This window comes from Strix aluco, chromosome 12 (assembly GCF_031877795.1).
Source record: "Strix aluco isolate bStrAlu1 chromosome 12, bStrAlu1.hap1, whole genome shotgun sequence".
NCBI classification, from domain to species: Eukaryota; Metazoa; Chordata; class Aves; order Strigiformes; family Strigidae; genus Strix; species Strix aluco.
In genome coordinates, this window is record NC_133942.1 from 6,495,660 (window position 1) to 6,518,052 (window position 22,393).

Below are 22,393 nucleotides of genomic sequence, written 5' to 3' on the forward strand. Positions count from 1 at the left end.
GAAAAGGCTGTGTAATAGTATTTTCTAAAATATTACTAGGCAACTGCTGGGGCACTTGATGGAAGGTTCATGCATACACTAATAATTCATACGGGAAATAACAGTAAGCAGATGAAATACCAAAGCAACAGCATTTAAATGTAAGTGGGAATTAGATTCTTAAGATTTCAAATGTTACATAATTGGGTTTTTTTCCCTAGAGTTGAATACCTGCAATTCTTTGCATATTAAGTCATGGTCTGCCTACACAGAAAGCTGATTTTGGGTGTCTTCATATATAAGTTGTTAAACATCCAAACAAAATGAAATCTGTAGAACACAGAAGGAAATATGAATCCATATAATGAATACTGTTGTCTTCAGTGGCAAGCACTGCTTACTGAGAAGGGATTATAAATTCAGCCAGTAGTCCCTGAAATTGTATTATGTGGATAACACACTGAAATTTTTTTGTATTGTGCTGGCTAAAAGAGTTGGTGTAGTTTTTCCATCAAACAACAATCACCAAAAAAAGGTTGAAAATATATTGGAAGAAGCAGCCGCCAATGTTGGTTCATAGTTGCAGTGATTGTGCTGGATGCAAATAGCTGAACTGCGGATAAAAAAGATTATTGAACAAGTGAAACAATTGAAAACTAGTATCAGTTTCTAAACAAATGTATGCTCTGCTTTTCCGAAACTCATAGTATTGTTATGGTTGTAGTGTATACGTTACAGAGGAGCATTCATCAGCACAGCCTCGTATCAAAGGCAGTTTCTCTACAGCAGAATGGCATTTTGGATTTGTCTCTTGTAGGAGATGCTTGTCCATTCAAACTTGTATTTCAAGTGATACGGAAACAGTTTTGATTATAATTTTAAATCTTTCTTTCTTTCCTTTTAGTGAACATGAGGCAATAAAGGGTTTCTTGTAATTTTTGTCTTTCTCCTGCCGGTTTACAAAATGTCTGTAACTTAGGTATTTTAAATCTGTAGATCCCAGCTACTTTTAACTTAGTTGATTTTGCCACATGGTTCAAGGTTTCTTTTCCATCACTGTTCTTCCTTGAGCTCTCCCAGAAGTTTCAGGGGTAATTGTTCTGCAGGGAAGATAGGTGTATATTAGATAAATGTATGTTCATTGGATGATCCACAGTACAATCTCTGCCCTGCCTGCATAATCTGCTTAACAGCTCTGAAAAATTACTTCCAGTGGACAGTTAAAAGCCTGGACAACTCCTGTATCCTTCTAGGACTAATCAGTACAGGGCTTGCTGTCTCGTAGGTGCCTTTGCAGTCATCGGTCTGCACGTCTAACGGTTTTTCTTGAACATGCTTGATTTTTTCTCGGCGGTAGTTTTATGATCTAGTTTAGAAGGGAGAGCAGTCACACCACAAGAAGGAAACTCTGTTCATTACTTAGATGAATTTGTATTCTGAGGACTTAAAAAGTACAAGGAGAATGGACAATCATATCTTCACAAAGCACCTTTCTGGGGCTGATAAGGAACACATGCTATACATCACATTAACTCACCATTTTCATATCCTTGGATATACATAACAGTGTTATTTAAGAACAGAAAATATGCAGAGAGTAGAAGGGATAGAATTCTTGAAATTGAGTGGTACCTGAAAAATTAGAAACCCAGTCTTTAGTATAAGGGAATAAAAACATGGAAATATAAGTCTGCTGCCTTTTTCCATGAAAGAGAAAAGTGAAGACTTCTCATTATTAAGACAACTATCTTTCTGAAAGCTGCTTTGCTAATTGGTGCAACCCTAATGTGTCTGCACTGGATATGCTAGGACCTGTGATAAGCATTTCCTTTTAGAAAAGCTGTACACAACGTGGAAATAGAGGGAACATCATCTCTTCTGCCTCTTTAAAATGTGTTGGAATAAATGTGTCTTTTTGAAAGGTTTTTTTGCATATTTTTCAGATGAGCAACTCTCTTGAGCTTTGTGCTTTTTATTACATAACATTTATGTTTTTAAAGTTCTGAGCATGACCTCAGGTTTTTATTTTGATTTTAGTGAAGTATTTGCTGCTTGTGGCCATATAAAACCTGAGAGATTTTTCTGTCTTCTAGCTCTAAGACCTGTAGTCCCTCACAGTTCATATGGGAGCCTTAAATGTGTAGTCTTTCAAGTAGAAAATATTTTCTTTAGTACTTTTAGAATTCAAAATCATTGCAATTTGCTCTGTATAAAATTATAACTTTCTCAGAAAATATTGGCACAAACTGTGGAAGCTGTTAGTTTTGGGAACTTTTGTTCGAATTACTCATTTTCTCTGCTTTTATTTCTTCTTTTGCTTCATAGTTAGAGGCTAGTGGACAAAGCAAACAGCACAGAAGGGCCTACTTTGGAATCTGGCAAAAAGGCAATGACTTAGAAAAGAGAATATGCCTTCTGAGGGGAAAAAATGTCCTTGAACTGAAGAAACGATTTTAGGAGCTGTGGCTTATTTTGTTGTTTGGCTCTGCAAACTAGTCAGTTTTGGCACTTTCGTGCACCAACTCCGCTAATTCATATCTTGCATGTATTCATATAGTTCTAGTTTTCTAGAAAAGAGTTATTAACAGATCCATTTTAGTATTTGTGAAAGTTAAGGTATATAATTTCTGTTGATAGTTGAAGAGGACTGTGTGACTGTAAATATCTTTGGCCATGAAGAGTTTGGACAGACATGTTCATTCTACACTACGTTGCTCTGAAACCCAAGGGTTAGGAAAAGATTTATATCTCAAAATCAACTTTTTAGTATTAGTGAGAAGAAATATGTTCTGCAAACTTTAATTCAAAAAGGAGACATTTTTTATTATTTTCACAGAACTGAGCTCAAATTTGTCTGGACATGTATATGTATATCTTACAGACATATCTGTGCTGAAATGGCTATTAATGCTGGTTTAGGAAGTAGTGTTAAATCTCTAGATATACTCATATTTCAGGAAGAGTCCATTTTTACCTGCAGAGTAGCACTGTAGAAGGTAACAGTGACTTAAAAACTCAGAGCAGCATATGAACCCAGCATTTCACTGTCTGGGGGGTGTGACTAAAGTTGCCATCTCCTTCCAGAAATTTGGTCTGACTTTGGTTTTCTAAATTTTTTTTCTTTAAAGTGCTGGTTGAGGAAATATTTAATGAGCATCCCAGCTGGCTGTGTGTTGGAAGCAGATAGGCAGCAGTGAAATGGCTTTTTCAATCATCTCCAATCAAAACCCAGAACTCCATAATTCACTGATTTAACAAATAAGAGAACTAAAAGCTTGCCTGAAGTCAGTTATTCCAGAGTTTAAAAGAGCACTCAGAACACTCTCATAGTTTTACTTTGCTAACTCACCCTTTGAAAGCAACTATGGTAAATATTTATTTAGTTGCCATAATCCAGTATGGGTATTTCTTTTGACCTCAGCAGTTAGGCTGAGTTAGGCTACTGCTTCGAAGAGCTTCAAGTCTTTAGTTCAAGTGGTAGAGATTTATGGCTTTATATCACAAAGTGTATTTCTACAGGCTTATCCTGGCACTGTTATATTTTGGTTTTGAAACTCTGTTGTATTGTCATCTTTCTTGTATAACTTGCTGTCAAAGTACATGCCAGGTCATGGGTTATGGTCTGTTCAGAGCAACCGTAGGTTTTGCTCGTTAAATATTTCTCTCTGGGTTGGAAGAGCTACACTGCATATCGGAAGCTTGCAGTCAAACCTACTGATGAGTATTTACTTTTCTCATGGCTGAATACTTAAAGTTAGCATGTGATTTGGGAGAAATCTTTGAAATTAATTTCTGTATTGTTCAGCAACAAGAAAAACTTGGAAATTGGGATGATGATTAGTTTGTTGCTTAGTTTTCAGATTGTTTTAATCAGAAATTTCAATTTTAAGATAGGAGAAGAGCACATAGAGTAAATAGGGTTTTGCTGTTTTTAGAGCATTGAAGATCCTGCCTTTAAACTCCAAGTCATAGACTGCATAAATATGTTTGAAGTAAGGACGCCTCATTTTTGTGTTTCATTGTTCACCTAAAGATCACTTTTTCCATCATTTGTGAGGAGGGATCAAACAGGCTGTGTGCAAAACGGCAAAATGCCTTCAAGTCTCTTGGTGTTGTCAGGTCATGATTAAAGCTTGATAAGATGAGAATGATTGGCAGAATGACATGCACCCATATTTTTTTAACTCTTCTGTAAAATATACTAAAATCTAAAATAGGGCATAGTGTTCTCAACAGAATGACTGTGGCAAAAACTTTGACAATGCAAACATTGTCACTCGTGGAGCTGAAACGGTTGGAAACAACAAAAAGGCAAAGTGGGAATACATTAAGTTGTCTGAAATATTTAGTAGCAATGATCTGCATTAAAATAACTTGATAAAATTAACTGATGCTTTTTGTCACTTCTTTTGCATAGCACTTTTCATATGTGCACCACAGTCTTGCAGCAAGAAAATGAGGCTCTGCACTGAGGTTCTGAAGCGGGCTGATCTGGCTAATACTTTATTGCAAGGATTTATTTCTTAATCTGAGTTGGAGAATTTGAAGTACAGGCTGGTTTTTAGCAGGCTGATTTAGATTTTGTTTGATTTAGGAATATACAGAATAGGACTGCTGTAATTAGAGCTTGGTGGCAGCTTTTGGCAAGTCCTGAATCATTTGTGCAGTAGTATTGTATGGAGAGAACACGATGGATTTTGAGGGAGGGGAAATCAGAACAATGTGCTGATTTGCTTGTGTGGGCTAATATGACTCATTTAGAATGAACTCTTAAGTTTTTTTAGGAAAAACTGACAGGCTAACCTCAGGTTTCAAATCAATTTAAATTGTCTAGCAAGCTGTAAGTCTCCCTTCAATCCACAAGGCCCTAGCAATTCTCCATGGTTTTGGGTCAGCAGTTTACAAACACTGCCTGGGCCAGTGATCTGTGAAATCAATCTTTGAGTCTTCCTGATGCTGCCTTTGAACAGTTTCATTGATGGCAAAGTAGAAATGACTGTCAGGCCTCAGGATTGGATTATAAAAATTCTAAAACTTAAAACATACAGAATACGAAATGTTGGTTAAAACACTTGGAAAGTTTCTCTACTCTTTGAATGGAAAACTTTGGACCAGAAATTTTCTGAAGGTGTGTTGCAAGATACTGAACAGGATCGTTTTGATAATGTGGTGATAATGCATAAATATATTGAAGACATTTTGCCCATCTTAGAAATTGAAAGTACTTATAGGAAGCAGCCTGCTGGCTGGCTAGTTGCATGATAAAACTGACAATTTGTGGATTCAGAAATACTTAACTGCTTTTATTCTGTGAATGCATAAGATGGATTATATACAACACTTCCTAGTTAGTGAGAAGTCAGTGGTTTTAAAGATTTAAGTCTGATGTAGTAATGGTTACACCTGCCACATGGTCTGCTCCTCTTGTTGAAAATGTTTGTTTAAAATGGCACTGTGATGTTTTCCTCGCATCTAGTGTCTTACCTATGCTAGTAAAATGTGCTTTCTGTTGTTGCTTCAGACATCTGTGACAACTGACTTATTGTTGCTACCCTGTGCCAAATTGTGTTTCTTATTAAGTAATTTTTTTCAAAAACAATTTTTTTGGGAGAAGTTTCTTACGTACTGACTCCAGCTATCGTGCTTCAGTCTGGCAGTGTATTTGGATATCCCTGTGAAGGGCCCATATCTTTCTGATGAATCTACCATCTTTTGCCCTTATATTTTCTTTCAACACAGCATTACATGCTCTCTTTAAAATATCTATAGAATATTGTGTGTTCCGTATTGTAGGATTCACTGCATTGTAGGTGAAAACTTAGTGTTGTGGAAATCTTAGTCCTGCCTATGTGTGCTGAAAAATTGATGCAACCCGTTAAAAAATTTGATAGTGTTGGCTTTTACTAATGACAAATCAACTGATGCTTTCAGGTCTAGGAAGGCATATAGGGTGCCTCCCTTAAAACTTAAGCTGTATGTAAGAATAAGAACAGCTGTTTGAAATGTCACAGCAGTCTGGGAACTGGCCATACAAGGAGCACTCTCCTTACAAAGATAGGTCTGTCTGATTCATATGTTGCATATGTGTTAAAGTTCATGGGGCTCTTTGTCTAGATGTTACGTGCATTTAATCTTTGAGGTGTTAGAAAGCTGCTCTAGATATTATTAGAATGGTAGAAAGGAAGTGGAAAAGAGGGAAAACAGACTTACTGAATATTTCAGCGGTTGTTTGCCAAATCACATTTTGGGATTCATTTCTATTTTAAATACTACAGTGGCTGCCAAAGCTGGCAAACCGTGATCCCCTTTGGAAGGGGGAGGAGACTTCATTACTTCTCTGCGGAGGAGGGACATCACTTCTTTTTCCTGTTGCTTTGTTTTTCCTTTTGTAGTGAACAAAGAAATTCTGGGGGACAAAAGTAGAAAAAGCCATTTTTTCAAAGCTTTTCTAGAAATTTTACAAAACAATGGGTTTGATTTACACTTTAAATGTGGTTTCCTGTCTTCTCTCGCATCATTTGCATACCTTTAAAAATAGTTTGGTTTAACTTTATAGGAATGTGTCCTTTCCTCAGCGCTGGTCAGGGTATTGTTTCTTTGATTATTTCCAAGTGCATATAAGCAAGAAGTGATCAAATTTAATCACCAAACAATTGGCCAGATTTGCAAAAAGGAAAGCTGATTAGAATCACCAAAAAAACCCCAGGCTGCACATAGAATAATGTGTATGCTTAAATAACTAAAGCCTACAGTTTATAAGAGAAGGTGGCTGACCAGCAAAAAGGAGCAAGGGGGGGGGGGGGGACGGACGACACCAAAAAAACCTGGGAGCCAAAAAATCTATGGCTTTTCTTCCTGCCTTTGTCATGCCTCACTTGTAGCCTTGGAAACTGAGACAAAGAGGTTAAGAAACTTGCTCACTCTTAAAATGGAGATAAGATAAAATGTACAGCTTATTTCAGTCTCGCATATTCCTCTGCAAAGTGCTCTAAGTGAACTGTGTTGTTTTTTAAATAGTATAGTCTATATGATGAACTTGTTTATTTAGGACTTGAGACAATGAAGCCACGTTTAGTTGTGTTACTGTGCCTAGCTGCTAGACTGATCCTTTGTTGTAATCCATCAGTCTTTCCGGGTTATTTCATCATCTCCTCTATCAGGAGGGTGTTGGGTGTTTTGGTCAAACTAGACAATTCTCGAACTTTCATCAGGATGCAAAGTATCTCCAGCACATAAGCACACTGACGAGTCAGAGTACAGAGGAGGTGGTTGGCTGTATGCTTTTCAAACAAGCTCTTGTTTTTCCTCAAGGAGTATAAACCAGGAATTCACGACTGTGGGATCAAAACATTGGAAAGTGTTTTTGGCAAACTGATCAACTGTGAAACAGTTAGGAGCTCTTATTTTTTAAGTCTGAAAGTGACATTTTTAAGTTTAGTTAAGTTCTGTACTTAGGGCTTTTGTTTTATAGGCTCTTTGGTTGTTCATGTGTTGTTTATATTAATGCAGCTCATTTGTAGGCAATGCAGACACTTTTAGAAATTGTAAGACTGTGGAGACATTTAATGGCTAAGGATAAATTGCACAGCTGTGGACACTATTTATACTTTCCTATATAGAAAAGAGTCTGTATCATGAAACAAGCATAGCTCAATGTTGTGAGTTTCACGGTTTTTTTAATCTTGGTGAGCACTTGCCAGCTTTTAGTTCTACAGGTTAAAAAGTGTTAGCATGCCCATATCCTAAGAAGAAAAAGATCATGCATTACCCATTAAGAAAATAAGAGAACACTGTATATTTAAGAAAGGAGAGAGAAGGTAGATGGGCTGAAGTAAAATATTTAAAAATCTTAGCAAGGAATTCTGGAAACGCTGCGTAAGATTTCTAGGCTGAGAGCATAGTTCCTAAATATGCAAAGGGGACTGTAAGAATTTAAATATGATCAAAAATAGCCAGGATTTGCTAGAATACAAAGTGAACAGTAACTCATGCAACAAGTGAGTTTACAGATTAAGGATCTGAAGCCTCTGCAATGCAATACATCCCTTCCAGAAGAAGGAAATGCCCAAGCCCACTTCTAAAAGAGCAATTTAAAGCCATTTCCAGCTTTCTAAAATATGTAAGGAAAAATAATTATAATTTTAATAATTATATCTCAACCAAAGGATCCAGAAAGGGAGCAAGCTGTTTGTTCTTGGTAGATGTGTTAATGATGGGAATCTTTTAGAAGTCAACTTTAAAGGACAAAAGGACAAACACAATTATAGGATGTGTAAAATGGAAATTAGGCAGTGAGACAGAAATGGAATTGCTTCAAAGATGAGAGGCTAGGATAAATTAAAAACTACCAGATACTATCTTCGAAATACTGGAATCTAATATCTTTGGCAATTACTTTGAAAAAAGTTCGCTGAGAGAAACCATAGGAAATTGCAGACACTGTATAGTTCTGTGCTCCTAGTTTGTATATCTTACACACAGATTGTGGATATTTTCAAGTTGACCTCCTATTTTATATCTCAAAAATTCCATAAAATTACTTTGTTATTTAAAATATCTCTGAATGCTTCCACATCCTCTAGAGATTGGGTTGCAACATTGTCGTTTGTTCGCTTTTCCCCCTTAGTGCTCTAAAATCCACAAGCTTGTTCTGTCTGAGATTGCTGTCTCTTATGGGAACCAGGGGATAGGTTTAGTGGGTGAATTATGAAGTAATTTGATCAAGGGCTCAGAAGATACAATCTTTCCTCTCTTTTATTCCCTTGTAATGTCAACACTGTGGTTTTTAAAAAATAATAATTTGCACGTATGCTCTGAAATTCCAACTTTGGCTCTGACTTGTCCTAAGCTGTTACCACTTTGTTGGGGTTGATCTGATACGGGTTACTATTTGACAGCTCTTGTCCCTCTAAGAAACTAATTTCCAAATTATATATTACAAAAGTTTGATCAAAAGATAAAGCTTGAACTAATAAGATGAATAACTTACTGACATCAAAGGGAAAATGGAATGGGGCAAAGCTGAGACCCTGGAGCACTGATGTGTTCCCAGAATCTTTCTTGTGGATGACTATTGCGGACCACTGTGTGTGTGTGTGATTACCATTATTATTTCTAAAAATGAGGCTGTTCACTACCAAAAAATAAAATCTGGGTAATAACTATTTTTCAGAATATTTAATACCTTTATACTTTTATTTTTGATTCAGATATTTATGAAGTTCTTAGACCTGCTGGCCACAACCCTTCAATGCGGTTCTGCTGTCTGTCGGTGCAGACTGATAAATTCTTTCCAGATGAAGTTAGAACCCATGAAGGGGATATTGTCCCTTACCTTTCAGTCATCCCTCAACTCCAGGTTACTGCTCCTGCATTCGAGATGCAGAACAGAGCTGCAATACCTCTTAGTTGATTTCAGTACAGTGTGAAGCAGATGAGTTTACATCACTGTTAGGGTTTTAAACATCTTAAACCTAACTTGCTTTACTTTGCACTGAAATGAGCTTGCACAGTCATTCACCGTATTCTCGCTGACAGACAGTAGCTTGATAAATCACTTCATATGACAAGAGCAAGTTTTTACTTCTTGACTGATGTCTTCAGCCCACCCTCGAATGATGTATTTTTTCCATTCTTCAGATGACTGGTAATGTGAAAAAACAATACATGGGTGCAGTAAAAAGTTGTGAGTGAACAGCAACTGGCTGCCTCCTCCCTTTGACAGTGTACCTCTACTGCATAAACCAGAAATGTACTTCTGTGGTAGCTTTCTGCAGTTGTTTGTTTTGAGAAGAATCGCTTTAGTGTGTTGCCATTATCTGAATGAGACCTTTTAAGAGAGATTTCTCTTAAGCATTTAGATGGGTTTATACATGTATGCTGTTTTATTGCATATTTAGTTTTTTCCACTTTGTGCATTTTAGTCCAAGAATGTTGCGTTCAAGGAGATCATGGAAGATTGTTAGCTGGCTCAGCAGCTTGATGGGGCCCTGCTGTGGAAAACCTGCATCTTCTAGATTCTTTTTAAATTGCACAGTGTTAAGTGATTTGTGATTCCAGTCTGAAAAGCCCTACCATTACCTTAGAATTCTTGAAAGTGAGACAAACTTAATGTTGTTCTTGTTGCTGCCATGTCAGAGAACCACTGTACGAAATGTGCTGCAAACTTAGCTCCTGACTTCACAGCAACAGCTATTTAAACCTTACTGTCCATCAGACACTTCCACAAAGGCTGCTACATCGTGTCTCAGTACAGTAGCAGTTTGCTTCTGCTTCCTGGGATGATAGAAGAAATAAGGTTCATAAATGGCACAATACAAGCTAATTAAATGTTCTTTAAAGGTCTTTTATTACACAAACTGTTAGCATTACCCTGGTGACTATGTACAAATACATCAATAGGATAATCCAGCTGTAGTTGCAAGGTTCTCTGTCTTATCACATTGCAGTCTGGGCAGCTCTGGCATGCAAAAACTTTTGATGATGAGCTCATTAGTGTTTCTCGATTTACTTGCTGTGAAGCAGTAAGTGCGAATAGTTGTTTCAGACTTGTAGGTTTTTGAAACAGCCTTATTTTTTTATCAAATGTATAGAAAATAGCAAACTTTCTGAAAAGATTGTAATATGAAGTGTGCAAGAGCTAAAAGCCTGCACCAAGTGACAGAATTTAACAAAACGTGGAACTTAATAGCAAAGGAAGGGATATCACCTCATATTCTACTGGTTTCCCAACAGTAATGAAACTGTGTGTGATGTAGCACTAGTTAAATGCAGACTGCAATGTTTCAAATGCAACAATAGTATGGGCAGTCAGGCTTTTACATTCAAAACAGACCTCTTCATCAAAGGAACAAAAGGTTTTACAGATGGCTTTGTATAGCCTTGGCTTCTAACAATACCTGATCAATCTCTGTGAAGACAAAATAACTCAAATAGATTTGGGGGACAAATAAGTTCTTTGTAAAAGTATTTCTTTCATAAGTTTTTTTATGAAATTAAGGAAAATAGAAATATAGTTCTAAAGAGTTTTTTAATAGGAATTTTTAAAAGGAATTTGAATTAAGAAAGGATATAACTAATGATATGAAAGTGTAATTAAATATTTATGATACTGTCAAATCATACTTCCCATGTGCTTACACAAAGCCAAACATATTTTTTGTGTTCCTCTTGTGTATTTCTATTCTGAGATTTGGGGTCATGGGTAAATTAATGAGTCTTATGTGCATCCAAGCTCTTAAACCCTCTTGCCTTCTTCCTGTTGTGCAATCAGTTTTCCCAGGAGTTTGTCAGTCACAGTGGAGTAATGTGCATTTGCTCCCTGAACAACCTGCACTAACCAGAACTCTTGGGGTATTTTATGATTCCCTTCTGGAAGGTGCCTGTAGCGTGATTATCCATAATCCATCAGTATTCCTTGGAATCTCTTTTATCCAAGGTAGACAGCATTGCAAGAATCATTCTGAAGAATACATCATGTGGAGAAAACATACTTTTCTCTAGAGGGATTGTGTAGGAGTTAAATACCATCTCAACTTCATGACTTTTGTAGGGAAAAAATGTTAAAGCTGCATATCTGAAGGAATAGAAACTATACTTTGATTATTATAATAATATTTGGCTTTAAGCAGCCAGACTGGCTAAATCTAGATTAGGAACCAAACCCTTCACTGGTGCTTGATAATCCTAATGCACTGGTGTTCTGTGATACTGTGGTGGTTTTCACTTGGGAATGAAAACCCCCTCTGAAAACTGACTAGCCATTTAATCCATGTTTAAAAAGAATAAATTATATTGGGAGTTATAAACAGATTAAGAAGAGCTTGAGTGTGTTATAGTCTGAAGAATCCTACAGTTATCATAAAAATCAATGTTGCAAGATGGCAGTAAAACTTCCTTACTGCCTTGATGCTGAGCTTCTACAAGCAGACAAGAAATCAAAGAGAATGAGGAGGAGGAGGATTGTTTTATGACATGCAACTGTTGCCAGTGAGATTCTTGGTTGCCATCAGAAAAGCAATTTCACTTAATGGTTATGATAAGCTACAAATTCAGACATACACAAATGTTGCATTAAAACAGCATACCGTCAGGTCCTGTGCACCTCTCATCTTTTATCCCAAATAGCTGTTTAGCTATCCAGAGCTTTGGAAGCAAGAAAACAGGTCCTTTCAAGGTTATAGCTCGTCATGCTTGGATAATGCAATTCAGAAAAGCCTAAACACAACAAATCAAAATCTGTGAAATGATGCATGGCTTCATGCTTCTGTAATTTTGAAAAAGTACATATAGATTTCCATTCTTCCATTCCAAAGAGCCCTTGAAGTATGTCAGGTATTTATAGCTTTGGATGTCTCACTTGTACATGCGGGAGTTAATGACTCACACCTTTTCCAAACAATTGAAGTGCTTCCTGAACAGTAGAGAAAACATGCCTTCCTCTGCTCAAGTACTGATTCACATTTGTTTGTTGTCGTGTGGCAAACACCATTTGGCATGTTTACTCCCAGGTCTTAATTACCCTGCAGCAGTACTTTTCTCTTTATAGATCTTATTTCCTTTCCTTCTCTCAGCTGTAGCATGAAACAGCACCTAAATTAATGCAAAAATAATAGCCTAGTTCTTCCTTCCATCTTTCCTCCTCTCCCCAGCTGCATGCTTCTGCTTCTTCCACTGTCACCAGCACCTGTGGGTCCTCCAGTGATCTTGATTCAACTCGTTAAAGCAACAGAAAATTAATCCAGTGAAGAAAAGACAGTTTTAGCAATAGGTTTGCAATTCAGATTGGCTCTTTGGGGAGGGTCATCAGCATCAGAACCAGCACCAAGGAGGGAGTCAGATTGGCACCAGGAACATACTAAGGGGGAGGGACCTATGCAATATCCCTATATTGAATATAATGAAATAACAGTAAACTGTTAATTCTGCTCAACCATTGCTTTTGTTAAAGATTTATATTGCCTTTCATTTCTGAAAGAGCTTATCTGTGTCAGGTGAACACAGGACTGAAGCATGTGAGAAGGTAACAGAAGATGCTCCAGGGCCGGAAGAGAAGGAAATGGCGCTATCAGTTCTGGCTGCTAGCCATGTAATCCTTTAATTGTTACCTGAATCTGCACCCTCGGTCTCTGGTTTTGACAGACATGTTGCATAAGCCATCATAAAGAGTTGCCCTACTCCTCATTCCCCTCATCTCTTGGTTTTGTGCTGTGCTAGCACAGGTACTTGTACAGCTGTGTCAAGAAATGGATCCCAGAAAAACTGGGAACAAGCTGAGTGATGCTTATTTAGCTGACTTACTGTTTGCTCAAATCAGTTCAACCTGCAGCCATGCAGAATGTTGTCAGCATCACCGAGAATGAGTTGTGTTATACATTTTTTTCATCTCCTTAGCCATATTGGCGTTCCCATCTGCTTATCATGAATTTGTTGCCCCCTCATTTGTGCTGAAAACAGATTCATAGGGCAACGCTGGAAAGCAGGCCATGGAAACGTTGTGGGCTTAGTACCTGCGATGGGGAGTGTGTCATGGGCCCAAGGGAGAAGCAAATCTGCAGAATGGCAGCAGCAGGATTTGGGAGAGCTGGCTGGGGAGATGACAGTGTTCCAAGATGAGTTCGTCACAAAAGAAACTATTATTTACCCATACTTTCAGATTATTTGTGTAGCTTTCTGATGCTTTTATTTGAATTAAAAGAAAATGTTGGAGACATAGTAATTTGTTGTTTAAAAATGCAATGAAACATTTATAGCATTTGTGACAAAATCTCGGATGTGGTTAAAATAAAGTTATTTTCAGTCCTTGGGCTTAGTGAAACAGCATGCTTTGAATTTTAAGTCCTATGTACTGTTGTAAATGTTATCTGTCCTTTGCGGAAGAATTCCTAGCGTGCTAGATCAGATCTCTCCCAAGATGGTCCACTTTGCACGGGTTTTGTTATCCAATCAGTCTTCATTCTGTTCATTCCTCTGCCCTTTATTAATGCCTCTTCCTGCTTTTCATCCTCCTTCTGTATATATTTGAATGCAGCCCATTTCCCTAAACGTAGCTTTTCTATTTAAATGTACCAGTGGTACTTACTCATTATTCTCCCACACCCAAACAACTCGGATTTGTTTCCCCTTTTGATAATTTTTGCTGTTGGCCAATTACATTTATGTCTGTCTTCTGCTTCAGGAATTCCACAAGTTAAATATTTTAACAGGCAATCAATACTATAGGCAGTTTTGCAAAACAATCTAGCAAAAACACTGTTAGGAAACTAGCAATCTTCCTCTGCTCAAAATAAACTAATATACAAACCCAAAATTTCCCCACCACATCCTGCTCAAATGTCTATCTTCATACACAAATAAAAATACTTGAAATATTATGAGATTCCTGTGGGTTCTTTAAATGAAATGACCTTCTCTTGCTATCCCAGGTTTAAAAGAAAATAATAATTCAAAACCCAAAATGCTTTTCCTAAACTAACTAGACCACACAGGTTGCAGTATGCATATTGTAAGGACAGTGAAGGGTTGTGCTGTAATAGAGTTTATTAGAGAAATCTGGAGCAAAGCCATCTATAGACTAGACAGATTAGAAGCATGACAACTGGACGCTGTTTCTTTCTGTCATCCTTCTTTACAGCATTTGAAAAAGAAATTGAACTGATATCCCTCATACCTCAAAGCTGTGCCTTAAGGGAGCCATTATGTTCACTCCTCTTAGCACAGAGGCTAAATTTATTTTATAATCAAGTGTTAATGCAAGAAAAAACATCTGCTTTTTAATGCTGGAAAACGTGAGCAGAATTTGTCTTCTGAGTATATTGCAAGTGGTGTTGCAGTTCGGAAAAATAATTTTTGTTTAGGCTTTTGGGCTTTAAAACAATGCTCCCCACCATTCAAAATTTTAGAAGTTTCATCTTTATGGAATTACGAATATAACTGAAAATATTTGGGTGTATTTTTATGAACTGAGAAAACTGCTTGTTGGAGTACCTTCTCACTTGTACTCTTCTACTGCATATAACCAAGTGAAACTTGTCAAACTGTAATCCCTATCTTCAAAATGGGTCTTTCTCCTAGGCTGCATTGGCCCTCAGTATTTGGAATGATTCATTTTTCACAAGTATCGTTGTAACTTGTTGCAGTTGCTGGTTTTGCATTATTAATGAAAATCAGAATTAAAAAGCCTGTCTGCTTACCAACAGATTCTCATCGAAGGAGTTTTGTCTCAAAAACATTTTGGCAGGAGTATTTAGCTATTTCATTCTGATCCGCCAAATATATTCACTACATATTAACAAATAAATTTGACTATGACAATAAATATCTATTGACATAATGCATTGCAGCAGTTGTATTTTGGTAACTTTCAATTCTTTTTCTTTCCTTCTTGGGTTGTTACATATGCATAAAATACAAATGGGTTGTCCTATATCCATATATTGATAACTTTAGTTACCACCTCCCTCCAGATGCTAGATTTTCCATTTTTTCCCACAAGTTTAGTTTAGCTAACATGGGAGATGGACTTGGTGAATTTGTTATCCTATTGACTCAGTCCAAATTCAGCGTCACATAAAACATGACCAGCCTGAAATTCTCTCTCTTTTGTAGTGACGGCATCCTTTTTGTGAGTGTCAAAGAAAAGTACAAAATTTCTCCCCAAAAGAAAATAGTTTCTTTAGGAACTAGCTGCTGCTGTTTTTATTTTGCTCAGAGAACTACTCAAATCTGATCTTCCAAACCAAAAGCCAACTATTAACGTGTATTCAAGAGGCAAGCTTTGCCAGGGTAGGAAAATGACTTCCATTTTTCTAATCAAGCAAAACTGAAGTGACAAATTTAAAACAGTGTGACTTATATGGGGGTGGGGATTAATGAGGTGATTCTGTGATAATTTATTGAACATGTGATCTGTAAATTAAACAATTATTCTTCTACAGATTGTTTGTATTCTAAATAAACTGGGATGATTCAAAACACACCCCAACTTCTTGCAAGAGCTTGGAATAATTCTCGCAAGAAACCTGTCCTTGGACCAACCTGCCTAATGAACTTGATGGTGTTCAATATCTACATGCCAAATGTAAATAAATATTTTATCATTATGGATCAGTTACCTGATAGATTATACAGTAATGGATCTGATAGCTGTTCAGATGGAGCTTTTATGATGTTGATTATCCTTTTGGGACTTATAGGGAAATGGAAGTTCTTGAGGTCACTGGAAAATTTTATGTGTTAGGGTGGAAAGATAAGACTGAAAACACAAATCTATTTGTTCATGTTTGGAAAAGGTGGAGAGAAGTTTTTGCGGTGAAAAATCTCAGTTTTATGACCAAAGTGATTCACAAAAGTGAGTTAATTTTCCTGAGCTACTTTACACTTTTTTTTTCCCCTAAAGAGTTCAAATATATGTAGTTGAACCTTTTAACTTTGAATTGTTTAGCATGGTGGTATTGCTTGGCATAAGCACAAAACTAAAAAATGCTGTGGAATATCTAATTTCCTTTAAAAGAAGTTTTTACTCCTCTGTGTGGGGCAAACAACATGTTCTTTGAAAACTGGGATTTTTTTTTTTTTTAAACATCTCTGAGTAGAGAGCTTAATTTCCAATATGCTTGCCCTTTTGTTCCTCATTTCCCTGTTTTAGTCTGTTCCCACTGCCACCATGCCCTTCTGTCGCACCCATTGCATCCTACGATGGCCTTGTTACCTCACCCAAAGATGAGACGGCAGGGTTGTGGCTAGGCTGGAGCTGTACATGTAAGGCTTGTTTGGCTGGCCAGTCGATTACTGAACTCTGTCAAGCCTTTCTCAGCAGTGCACTACCTTGGTTCTTTCTGCCTTTATTAGCTGGTACTTTTTGCAAAATTTACAGATTTTAAGATGCATTTGTAGTCCTAACTCTCCTTTTATTTGCTTGGCAGTTGTTAAGGGAGGACACATAGCAACAAACTTCATTTTCTTAGAATACAAATATGGACATGTGATTTATAGGAAATTAGTACAATGGAGTAAGTCTTAGAATTTTTTGACAATATTTTGTTATACCATGCCCAATTCAAGTTTTTACCTAAAATTATCATAATATTTGGAAGAGTGGTTTCTCTAAATGTGTTTCTATGGTCAGAAATAACTTGCAAAAAAAGATGAAATGACATTCTTGGAAATTAGATTTGCCTCTTCTGTATAATCTTGAAGTGGAGCAATATTAAAAGCATGAAGCTGTTTACAAGTGAACATCCCAGAGGTACTTAACTGTGATTCAGCAGATGCAGTTTCTTGATTGTGTTAAACTGATCTTAGGCAGTACTGCCAAAGAAAGGGGTCTCAGCAGTATTAGCACTTGTGCAGATGTGACCAGAGTCGAATTCCTAATCTGGCTGGAAATTTTCCTGTGTGGGGGATTAGTTTCCAGCCAGATTAGGAGCCACATCTATCTAGCTGATTACACAACCCACAAGCACTTTCATCAGCAACAGCTGGGAACATGCAGCCAAAGTAGTGGAGGGATAGTCCCTTAGACCAAAATTGCAGATTTTTATCTTCTTACACAGATTGTAAATCTGCACCTTAAGAAATGTTTTGTTAACATGCTGATGGGCTCAGAAAGGCTCAGCTGCTAGTGTACTGTTGAAAGAGAAAAACAAAGATCCAAAAGCTTGTTGCTTTAAGCATATTTGAGTGTGCAGTAATAGATCATTTTGAAAGTAAATTTATTACTGAATAAGTTCGGGTGTTTTGGAGCAGAAAACCCTGTAAACATGTTTTGTACCTTTGCAAGCTAAAAAAGGCTCTGCCGTTCGTAATGTTTTATACACTGCTGTATTTATACTACATAAATTTCACCCAATTTTTAGCCTCGGATAGAAAGTTTGATACAGATGTTAAGACTTTTAAGATACTAGGAATGAGAGATGTCAGTATAACACAGCTAAAATATGGTGGATTAAACTAATTTTGCTTTCAGGCTGTCTTTTTTTTTTTTTTTTGTTAGATAATTATACCTTAAGACCTAATATGTCATTCTAGATTCTTCACTTCCATTTCAATTGATTTTTCAGGTTTATCTTGGAGGACTTTACTTAGAGGGCATGGGGAGGGAGGTGATGAGATGCTGATCATAGCGGCACCATTCTGAGAGCTATAAGGCTATTTCCTGGTTTGTATATTTTCAAGATCAGTTTTTAAAAATTGTATTGGTTTCTGTTCCTCATGCCTTAGGAAGGCGCTGCTTAGGCTGGATTGGCACAGTATGGTTTTGGCTCAGCTGATTCCACTACTTGGCATTTCATCTTGCCATGGCATACTTGGGGCTCAGCATTCACTTGCTGTATTAAATAATTGAGATTATAAAGGTAGTGAGTACTTGCTCCATCAAACAAATAGTATGTTTTGGGGCAGACCAGTATGCATATTGCTGTGTGGCTGATAAAAAATGTTTAAGTTGCTACAAAGATAGACAAGGGTCATTGGAAGATTGCGTCCTTTTGTTTCTTGTTTAAGTCCTTACTTACTGTTCCTTGTGCAATGAACTTTTATAGTTTCAGTGTGCAAAACATGGTCTTCTCCTGTTAAATGTCATTCAGTGTTTTTCACTGGAAATGTTAAACCTACAACAGGTAATTAATCTTTCCTTAGTAATACTGGTTTTATTCTCCAACCCTTTAAGATATCTCATGGGTCTTGAGTAGATGATAAAGCTGTGATAGTGAATAGTTTGCTTTCAATGAACCTAATGGTGAAATAGGTTTTGCCCTCTGAAGTCCAGTATGTTTTTTCCCCATAGTTGCTCTGCAGTATGATTTCTTTTTTCCTTGATTGTGATACACTTTTAGTCAAAAGTCTCCTCTGGGCCATGGCCATCTACAGTCTTCACTGCCATCAACTGCTGTCCTCCTCATCCTGCAGGTCACACTTCAGGTAGCACATTTTAGGTAATATCAAACACACAGAAAGTCCAGCCTTTGTTTAGGTAGGAGCTTGAACACAGTAATTACACATTTGTTTTTAGCCTCCAGTGAGCGTTTTCACTAGGAATACCAGTAATGAAAGGAACTGCCTAGCAGGCAGATCAAAACTGAGCATCTTTCATAGATCAAATACTTTTTTAGTTTTTGTATATTACTGGAATAACCACCCAAGTTAAGGTTTAAGCATTGACTGTTTGAGCACTCCGGAAGAGTATGTGGTTTTGGGCTGCATGGAAAGGCAGAGGATGCTAGCAGTGTGCTTTTTCATCCTTCAAAAATACCTGTACAGGATTTCCCTATGAGCTTGTCCAAATACATATCCACAGAGAAATAAGATGCTGCTCTGTGGAGTGGTGAGTATTTAAACAAAACATGGGTAGCTTATGAAAAATCTCCTCTGGAGAGGGTTTTATGTTTCAGTAAGATCTTTAGGTTGTTGATTTCTGCAGTGCTTCTGATTCTTACTCTGAAAGTGTGAAGAGAATTATGTTGAATTGTGACAGTGTACCCCAGTTTTGAAAGGATGTCCTACTTAAGGAAATATTCATAGAGCTTAATAAAGTATTACTTAGCTTTAAGGTTTATTTGTGTAGATTTGAATTCAGGAAATTGCATTGTGATGCAAAAACTGGAGCAGCTAAAAGGAAAGGAGATTAATATACTAAGACTTGGAAGGGGAAGCTGGAGCTTGGAGGATTTTGTTGGGCACTGATTTTCATATTTAACTAAGAAACTTTCTGTAAACCTTTCTTTTTCTTTTTTCCTTTGGAGCAGAATAAGGATTCAGGATCAAAAAGATGTTATTGATACATATAAGCTGAAGATGTTTCTAATCTTTGTGCAGAAATTTTTCTGCTTATTCAGATCTGGGCATGCTTCACTCAGGCATTTCTTTCCAGGGACTCATTAAAATGAATGCACAAGTAGTATCAGATCATTTTTATTCAGCTACGTTATTAACAAAATAGAAAGTTGGAGTGATTAAGCCATGAAACTGTAACTGTCCCTCAGGAACACCTCAGCAATTGTGCCTCAGAGTGTTTCCTATTTGATTTCAATGCTTTCTTCCACAGAGGAAAGAGGTAGCGGTACAAAGATGAGCTTGTGCATGTCTACAGATAGAAAGACTGGCATTTGCAGAAGAGTCTACATTATGTGATATGTTTAAAACTGAGAACTTAACGTTGGAATTTTTTTCATAAAGATGGTATATATTTAATTTTATTGCTGTAGACAGTAACTGCAAATCATAAAAAAAATAGAAAAATGTGAAAGCTTTGTAGGATTTTGTGCCATGAATTATATCACAAAATACCATACAAAATTCCAGTAGAAAACATTAGGTATCTCATATATCACTTTCTCTTACTATTAAGAAAAGTGTAGCATTACAACTTTGTTATGTTTTTCACTGGGGGGAAAAAAAATCTCTTTGAACAGAAGAATGAGTTATAAAGGAATAAAACTATAGAAAATTAATCTATAGTGATGAGATAACTTAAGATCCTCAAGGAGTATATACCTTCCCCTGTTTGTTTTTTTTCTTTAAAAAGGCACACAAAAAGCCCCACCACAACACAAAAAAGCCCCACAGTTTTGGAAAGAAAAATAAAGATTGTCAATAACTTAATGAAGAAAATAGCTAATGAAATGTTAGTGTTTAAAAATACTGGCCTAAAAGTCAGTTGAAAAAGTAATTTGTACATGTAATCTTTCTCACCTGTCTACAAGAAAGCATGGGTCTCCTCAGGGGTGACTTATAGCCTGTATTCTGTATGCACCTTGTAAGTTAATGTCTCTGTGCTGTAACTTCAGGACAACAAATGTGCATGAACTCTATTTTCCACTGCAGTTGAACTGGGGCGTTCTCAGCTTGGCAGTTCATCAGGGCGGCTGGAAGCACCATGACCTTTCTAATTTATACAGCAGCATCTTAGCAGCCTTTGAAATACCTGAGCTGAGAAGTTGTGTCTTTTGTGTGTGGTCTGTAATCAAAATGTTCACACCTGTTATGAATGAGAAAGTTGTTCTAAAACTTTCAGTGTCTGAGTTGGGGAGGGGGGTACATGTGAAAAATAAGGTTCGTAACTGCACCAAATCCCTTCTGAGTAATATGCAGGCTGGGAAGGTGAAACACTAGATACTCTGGTGCATACTTGTACTTCATTCTATGTAAATATATATGGTATGTGTATTTATGACTACATACAGCACAAAATAGCTGGTGCGTATGGCACATTAATTACTGCGTTAGGAGGTGCCTGACAGGACTGTGTTGTCTTTAAGATTTTTAAATCAGAAGTTTTATAAAGAGATGTGCAAATAAAAATTACTGAGTGAGACTTCGAGGTAAAAAACACCAAAACTTTTAGAAATCTTGATTTAGAAAATTCAGAATAGCATTCACATGCACAAGTAATCTTCAAAGAGTTAACACAGATCATCTCTGACTTGCAGACAGCAGATCTTTAAAGATAACAATCTGTGGAAAAAACAAATGGGTAAAGGCAGCTCATCTTAGTGGTCTAATTAAAAAAGAGCATTTCTAGGCTAAATCTTTGATAATTATAATTCCCAGAAAAGCAACAATATTTTTCACTCATTCAAACTTCATTGCCATTAAATAATACTCCTTGGTTTTCTACTGTTCCTCTTTTAGAAGAGTGTGTTTCTTTTGGCAGGTAAGTACACTAGAAAGCTCAGGATCATTTGGTTATTTTGGAGGAGCTGGAGCTGTTTGAGAAGATAGGAATTTCTGTTTAGAATGGAAAACTGATCCTAATGATCTCTTTGGAGACAGAATGGTCTTTCAAATTCTTTTACTTCTGGATATTAGAAAAGTACTTCTGTGGAAAAAAGATTTGTATGTTGAAACTGAAATATGATGTGAGCTGAATACGTGTCCAGATAAATTCCACTAGTTACTGTTTTCACTGTACTACTTCTGATTAAAAGTAACCTTAAAGATTTCTTAGTGTTCACAAAACCAAGGTTTGTTAATCTGGCAATACTTTCTTTTCTTACAGTATCTATACTTCATCCACTGTACACCCTAATTTTGTATGTTCATCTATCCATGAGGAGAGTAACAGGGTGACTATCCCGGGTAAGCACTAGGCAGTACACTTAGGAGACTGGCTTCCAGTTACCGCGAGTCTCTGACACACTGCAAATCATCCAAAGCTATTTGGGGCCGGAGGGCACTTAAGAAGCAACATTTTTGATGAACAAATTTAAGTGTAGCTTCTAGTTTAACAACAATGAGGAATGGAGGTTAGTAACTTCTTAAAAATAGGAATAATGTTTAATTAGCCAGAATTGTGTGGGTCAGGGAGTGATATTTATGGGCTGAGACATTCAGTTGTGTTGGACTGACAAGTTGATATATACAAATTTTTATTTTGAAGCATTTAAGTTTTTATACATAATTAACTTGATACAACTTC

General features: G+C 36.8%; 1 protein-coding gene across 6 annotated transcripts in view; it reads left to right on the forward strand.

Annotated features, from left to right (window-relative positions):
- Nucleotides 1–22,393, forward strand: part of PEAK1 (pseudopodium enriched atypical kinase 1) — a 123,287-nt gene that overhangs the window by 7,939 nt on the left and 92,955 nt on the right. The window contains exon 1 of one of the 6 annotated variants that reach the window (XM_074838085.1): nt 22,026–22,053. The exons of the other annotated variants lie outside the window; for them this stretch is intronic. The gene's annotated coding sequence lies outside the window, so the exon portion shown is untranslated. Of the gene's footprint in view, nt 1–22,025; nt 22,054–22,393 lie in introns of those variants that run through there. 6 annotated transcript variants of the gene reach the window in all.